Raw genomic sequence first — 6,987 nt, 5'->3', positions numbered from 1 at the left:
TTTTTGAATTTTGAACAAATGTAACAATTTCTACAGCATGAATGTCTCATTGTTTTTTTCTTAAAACCTTAGGATTAAAAAAAACAAAAATCACTTTAATTTTGCTCTGTTTTAGTCAGAGATTGATTTTCATAGTGCCCAGAAAAGAACATTTCCCAAAACAACAGATTTTTACAAAGCCATGGATAGTTTTTGTATTCTTTCTCAGCACAGCATGAGGAGAATTGGAAAACTCTTATCAGAACTGATAAAGGGTACAGAGCATGTTCTTTGTTTCTTGGCAAAAGAAGTTTCTTCTGTCCCAAATGCTAAATTTGAAAGAGATATAAATCTACCTCCAAAGGAGTATAAATCATATTTGGATTCAAGTGGGAATCCACTTTCCTGGTTATGCTGGTTGGAGTAACACTTTCCCCACAGTGGAAGGCACATGAATTCCTCTAAGTGAGTTGAATATGCTATGCCTTTTTATTCAAAGAGACACAATCCACAAATTTTACAGAAGCAAGAGGTTGTCTTTGAGGCTGCTTGGGAAAGAATATCTTGTGGTGAATATCAAGCCACCTGAACAAACATGAGTCCAGTATTGGTCTCCCCAAGAGAGCTTTCTCAGGATGGAAGGTGGAGAAGCCACCATTTTCATCTCTAGAAAAGCGGAGAGAAGTTTACTTTAAGAACACTGGGACTCCATCTGAACCTAACTTGTGCCCTGTCTAAATCTTGGGATGGAAAGAGGTGGTAGGCACATACATGAGATCTGCTATCCCTCCTGAAACTTATTTCAGGAGGGATAACAATGCCAGATTTAGAAATGAGTCCACAGACTGTCTATTTCTCACCGTCCCCATTTTCCCTCCACCATTCCCAGTTTGGATGCCAGAGAGGAGAAGGGGAATAGGGAAGTTATAATGGACTGTTATGGTGAGGAGAAGAATATAGACTGCTGTTGATGTGAGTATCTGCAAAAAGGCAGACAAAGGAGAAGCAGGCATTAAATAAGACCTTTATAATTGGGAAACTTCTTTGGTTAATGTACTTCCCCACCTAAAATTATTGTGGCGTTTAGCTATAGGCGTTCAAATGGAACAATCCTGTAACTCCCCAGGGAACAATGCTCTTGGTTTGGGGTTGGAGTTGTTAATGGAAACAGATTATAGGAGACTGTCCTTGTAATCAGCTGGGGGTCGGGGGGGAAGCCTATGCCTCCTTCCCCTGCCTCACCAAGGTATCTAACTATTAATAAATCCCAAAAAAACTATAAGTGTCTAGCTAATTTGGAAAAAAGGTCTTTGTAAGTGTGATTAAGTGAAGGATCTTGAAATGAGATATCCTGGATTATCTGTGTGGGTCCTACATACTATCACAAGTGTCCTTATAGGGTCAGAGGTAAAGGGAGATCTTACAGACAGAAAAGGAGGAAGCAGTGTGACTACAGAGGCAGAGGTGGGAGTAATGTAGTCACAAGCCAACAAATGCCAGCAGTCACCAGAGTTGGAAGAAAAAAAAGGAGTGGATTCTTCCCTTAGGGCCTCTCCCCTTATGGTCTTACTAACATCTTCTTGATTTTGGCCCAGTGATACCGATTTTAGACTTGTGGCCTCTAGAACTGTAAGAGAATATGTTCCTGGCATTGTAGACCACCAAGTTTGTGCTCAAATTGTTTTTTTTTTTTTTTTTTTTTTTTTTTTACAGCAACCATAGGAAATGAAGACAGTCTTGGAATCGGGCCACAGGTAAATTACTGGGAACTCAATGCCTCAACATGGAAATGTGTAGTAAACAAGGAAAAAGTCAAATTGTTCAAGAGTTGGTCACACTGGTCCACTGCAACCCAGGATCAGGTGGTGACAGGCAGGTAGAGAGGCCCAGAGCAGAGCAAGAAGAGAAAGAATGAGGTGCAGCTGAGGGATAGGACACGTTCATGAGTACAATGGGTTATGGCAGCTTTTGTGAGTTACTTGGCCTGTCCTGGGAAGATTGGAAGGTTGGCTCTAAAGTCACTTGTCATCATCTCCAGACATTGAATTTATAGGGCCACGTGGAATACAAAATAATGCCCTCTCTCCTGGATTACCACCAGAAGGCTCAGTGCAGCAACAGTGCAAGAGGGAATTTGCTAGGCCTGAAGTACTCATACTTCTTTTATCCTTGATTATCCAAAGCTTATCCTCACTATCTGCCTCCATACACACTTCCAGAGAAGAGTGAAGGGAGCAACTTTGGTTCCTGAGGACAACTTGGACCGAAACAACTTCACCCATAAAGTGAGCCCATGACTGTAGTTGTTGCTTATGTCTTTTTCTCTCCTACTTTCATTTATTTCTTTTCTCCTCTCTTCATTTGACTTGTCAGCACAACAGAGGAGTTGATACTGAATTATTAAAATGTATTATACACTCTGAGTTGTTTTAAAGGAAAGCATAAGTATTAATATTTATTATCTACCCATTGATTACCTATGTATCTTTGTATGATGAAGTTCCAATAAAAATGAAATCCTTTAGACAGACTAAATTGAGAATTATTATAAGTTTGGAAAGGTCTCAGGAACAGAGGTAGAGGGAGTTTCAGGAACAAAAACCCTTCAAATGCATTTTTTTTAAAGATTTTATTGATTTATTTGACAGATAAGAGGTCACAAGTAGACAGAGAGGCAGGCAGAGAGAGAGGAGGAAGCCCATTCCCCACTGAGCAGAGAACCTGACGCCGGGCTTGATCCTAGGACCCTGGGATCATGGCCTGAGCCGAAGGCAGAGGCTTTAACCCACTGAGCCACCCACCCAGGCGCCCCTAAAACCCCTCAAATGAATGAGGTTTATCACCTCCCATATTGTGAGAAATAATCTAAAGTCTCCATTTCAGCTTTTCCATGTTGGTTTATTTGTTCACTCACTTCTTTGTTCTTTCACTCATTCATTGATTTAAGCACCTACCAAGTGCAGGTGGTGTGCCAAGCATGGGGATTACAAAGCCCAAGAAGCCTCAGAGGCTGTGACTTGGTGGCTTGCCCAGTGTTCTCTTTTTAATTGGAATTTGCGTGCTTTCTCCATTTTACACAGACTTCATCTCTCCCTACTGTGTTAGGGATGGCTGTATAGATGGCTTTATATATTTACATTATCTGCCTGATCCCTGAAGACAATAGAGTTTTAGACACCTCGCTTAAATTCTGTTTGTGAAGAACAGTCTCTGGGACTGCTCTCATTTCAGACTTGAATTCTTGAATCATTATCAACCCCCCATAGCAACTGGAGACATGGAGCTTGGGAACCAAGACTAGAATGAGTAAGTTGATGGAAAATGACCGTACACTGACTGAATGAGGGTATGGGAGCAGAATTGAATGTCCTGGTTGGAGACTGGAGCCTGCTTACAAAAACTCAGAGTACTGGAAAGTCTGATTCTGGGTCCTGAGAGAAAAACACTATTCCTTGGGAAGAACTGAGGGTTACACTTACTCTTTTAGGAACATAAGAACTCCAGGGACAAACACACACACACACCAAAAACCAAAACTAAAACCAAAAACCCCAACAACAATAAACAAAAAAAAACCCAACTAACCCAAATTCCAGATGACTGGCAATGGCATCATCACCTGGTAACTATAGGAACAATAAAGAGCCAGTTCCTAAGGATTATTCATGACCTGAGGCAAGTTGGCAAAGACTTGGAAGTGTCAGATGACAAACCCCAGGATATTCTGGGTGTGAGGAAAGATGATTGACAGGTATGAGAATTCAGGTTTGAACCAGCACCTGTTCTGTTCTAATCAATGCCTAGAATGGTATCTGTCCAGCACATAGTGGGTATTCAATAAATGTTTGTCGAATTGTCATTTTGTACACTTGGGGTGGGCAAGCTGGAGGTGGATTAAGGTAGGGCTATGGTTTGGTGCTCATGGAATTCTCCAATTTTTTTTCTCCCTCCCAGCTGGGCTCCCTCCCTCTCTCCCTTATTTCTACAGAAGTTTATTTTTAAAAAAGGTAGAAGGGCCAAAGGGAGTAATTTAGTCTGTTGTCTGAGAACTTATGGGTACGAGTTCTGGGACAAGCACAAGCATGTGGTTGACCTTCAGTTTCTCTATGTGTCATGAAGGGTTAAGAGGGATTTCCTTGACAAGTCTGCTGTGAATTTTACAGAAAAGATGGGAGCTGGGGGTAGGCGAAATGGGTAAAGTGAGTCAAAAGATACGAACTTCCAGTTATATAATAATAAGTCCTGGGGATATAATGTATGGCATTGTGACTGTAGTTAATAATACCATTTAGCATATTTGAAATTTGCTAAGAGTGTAGATCTTGAAAGTTCTCATTACAAGAAAAAAACAATTTGTAACTATGTGTGATGATGGATGTTAACTAGACTTATTGCAATGATCTTTTCACAGTATATACTTATATGGAATCACTATGTTGTACTCTTGAAACTGTTATATCTCAGTTGTATCTCATTGAAATAGACAAAAAGTAAAAATAGAAACCAGTCCTTCAGGAATGTGCAGCATACTTAAAAAAATACATGTCTTAGCTATAGTATTAAACTTCTATGAGTATTAGAGGTTTGTACTTGAGAAGTGGTGTTTTTGATATCTAATTTTCTAACAACCAGCCAACTAAACAGTGAAGAAAGCAGCTTTGTGTGTTATCCAGATTCAGTGTAATTCAGTGTTATTTATTGAATGAATGGTGGAGACCAGTGCAAAACTGGGTCCAAAACTACCTTGATGTAGTCCAGAATTTACAGTTCTAAACAGTATTCTTCTAACTATAGCATGCAGTTAGGTGCACCAACAGAAAAATGAACTATGTAAAAAATAAATAAATAAAAGGATCTCTCCAGGGAAAGCTGATTAACGATGTCCCAAGAGGCCATAAAAAGTGGCATTATCTTGGAAAATATGTTGGGATGTGGTTGTTAGCTTGTTGCTTCTGTTTCTGAGATTAATGTTGAACAAATCCATAAGACTGCTCTCTAAATCCAGAATGGAAAAAAAAAAAAGTAAAATTTATGTGCATTTTAAAAGGACCAAAAAAAAGTATTCTCTCAATTGGAAACCTAATTGAAAGCAAATAAGGTTTTACAACTGTGGGGCCATCAAGAAATAGCCACCCTTTAATAATAACAATGGCAATAATAATAATAACAAAATCCACTTATATGGAGGGACTGCTCTAAGCCAACTGCTATATTAATCTTTTTGCCCACATTCATCATAGCGTTTAAGCCTTAATAGATACCTTGAAAGATTGGAGTAGTTGTTCAACTACAATAAATGTGGAAAATGCAACTCACAGTGATTAACTAATTTGTTTAATGCTACAAAACTAGTAAAATATAACCAGATCATTAATGCAGGTCACTTTTCTTCCATATATGGTTCTTACCTTCATCACTTTTTCTCCTGATCTCATATTCATAGGCAGGGGAAAAGAAGGTGAGCATCTTTTTATTTGTGTTCCCCAATTTATATAGGATTATCTAATCTAAGTCTCAAGGCATCCTGCACAACAGACAGCATAGTGGAAGTAGATAGTATTTCCACTTAGAGAAGGAAGCTGTGACTCAGAGAGGCACTTTAATTTCCCTAGAGTCACAACAGGTCCGGGACAGCAACTCATGTCACCTTGACTCCAAAGTCACCCCCATTCCATCATACTAATGGATTTTCTATTTATTGAGCATATTTTCTCTACTAGGCACAATACTAGATACATTTTGGGAAAGTATCCCTGTTTCTCACAAATGCTCCATAGGGAAGATATTTTGAGGCCCATTTTGTTGATGAGGAAGTTTAAGTAAGTGGCTTATCAATAAAAGTTAGCAAACCCGTATCTGACACAATTCTTGAAGACTCCCATATAGCCATATTTAGTGATTATTTATATGACATGATTTGAAAGGAACTGAGGAGTCCCTTATACAATTTTCTCCTCCCCATATGCTTGATTCAAGACACTTATTTATTTGGACTGAGTAGTTTCTCCCTAGGGTCAGAAAAGGTTACTATGAAGATAAAGATTCTGATGGTGAACCCAAAGAAAGGGATCTTTTTGAAATACGGGGTCTACTTTCAAAGGATTAGTCCGAGTGGGGAGCCCCAAAGGGAAATCGGAAACCAGAGGCCAGCAGAAGGCATGGCATTGTTGTGGGAAAGTGTGAAACATCTGACTCTGCCAGTGGGGTATATTGGAAGGCATATTGGTGAGAATAGTCGGTCTCAAACATAAGAATCACCTGGAGGCCTTCTAAAGAAACAGATTGCTGTGCTGAATGCAATTATAATTCAGTAGGTCTAGCTTGGGGTCTGAGAGTTTGCTTCTCTAACAAATTCCCAAGTGATGCTGAAGTTGCACCAGCAACTTCTATAGCCTGGTACTGAGAATCATGTAGCAAAATGTGTCTGGAAGGGGAGAAATGCCTGGTATTACAGTGTTTGGTCATCTGCTAAGTATTATCTACAAGGGGCAGTGAGGGAAAGGGCATAGAGAGGAGAAGGAGAAGTCAATGGGAATAGACTTTGTTCATTAGCACCAAATAGTTTATACTCTCTCTCTAGTCTGTGAACAGCATACTAAAAAATATGTAAGGAAAACACAGTTAACGCCTTCTATGACCATATATATATTCAAGCAATGCAAACACAGACTCTGAAGCAACATACATATGCCTCGATAGACCTAAAACAGTCATTTATTAATTGAAAAAAAAATCCAAGTTTCTTCCTTTTGTAGATGGTTTACATGGTTGACTAAAAAGTCAGAAAATGGATCCCAATGGTAATGCATTTGCATAAAACAGATTACTTTTCTCTTCAGTGATGTCACTTACATTTAGTAGACTTTGATTTGGTCCTCAATTTCAGACACTTTGCTTGACCATGTGAATTTAAGGTACAAATAGGTGGCTCAGAATTCTTGGTTGTTTATTTCCATCGATGCTAGAGAATCGTGTGCTTAATCATTGATGGTGTGTGATGAATTTTCA

The 6,987-nt window shown here is 39.2% G+C and overlaps 1 long non-coding RNA gene across 1 annotated transcript; it reads left to right on the top strand.

The window, feature by feature from the left end:
• The first annotated feature begins 1,682 nt into the window (after window positions 1-1,682).
• LOC123394062 lies at window positions 1,683-3,285 on the top strand. Its single transcript, XR_006608830.1, has 3 exons — window positions 1,683-1,733; window positions 2,163-2,264; window positions 3,211-3,285. It is a non-coding gene; the product is annotated as an uncharacterized LOC123394062 (long non-coding RNA).
• Window positions 3,286-6,987: the final 3,702 nt, after the last annotated feature.

This window comes from Mustela putorius, unplaced genomic scaffold (assembly GCF_011764305.1).
Source record: "Mustela putorius furo isolate JIRA1106 unplaced genomic scaffold, ASM1176430v1.1 tig00001230_pilon_pilon_pilon, whole genome shotgun sequence".
Taxonomy (NCBI): domain Eukaryota; kingdom Metazoa; phylum Chordata; class Mammalia; order Carnivora; family Mustelidae; genus Mustela; species Mustela putorius.
Note: the sequence above shows the minus strand (reverse complement) of the source record. Positions and strands in the feature narration are given on the sequence as shown.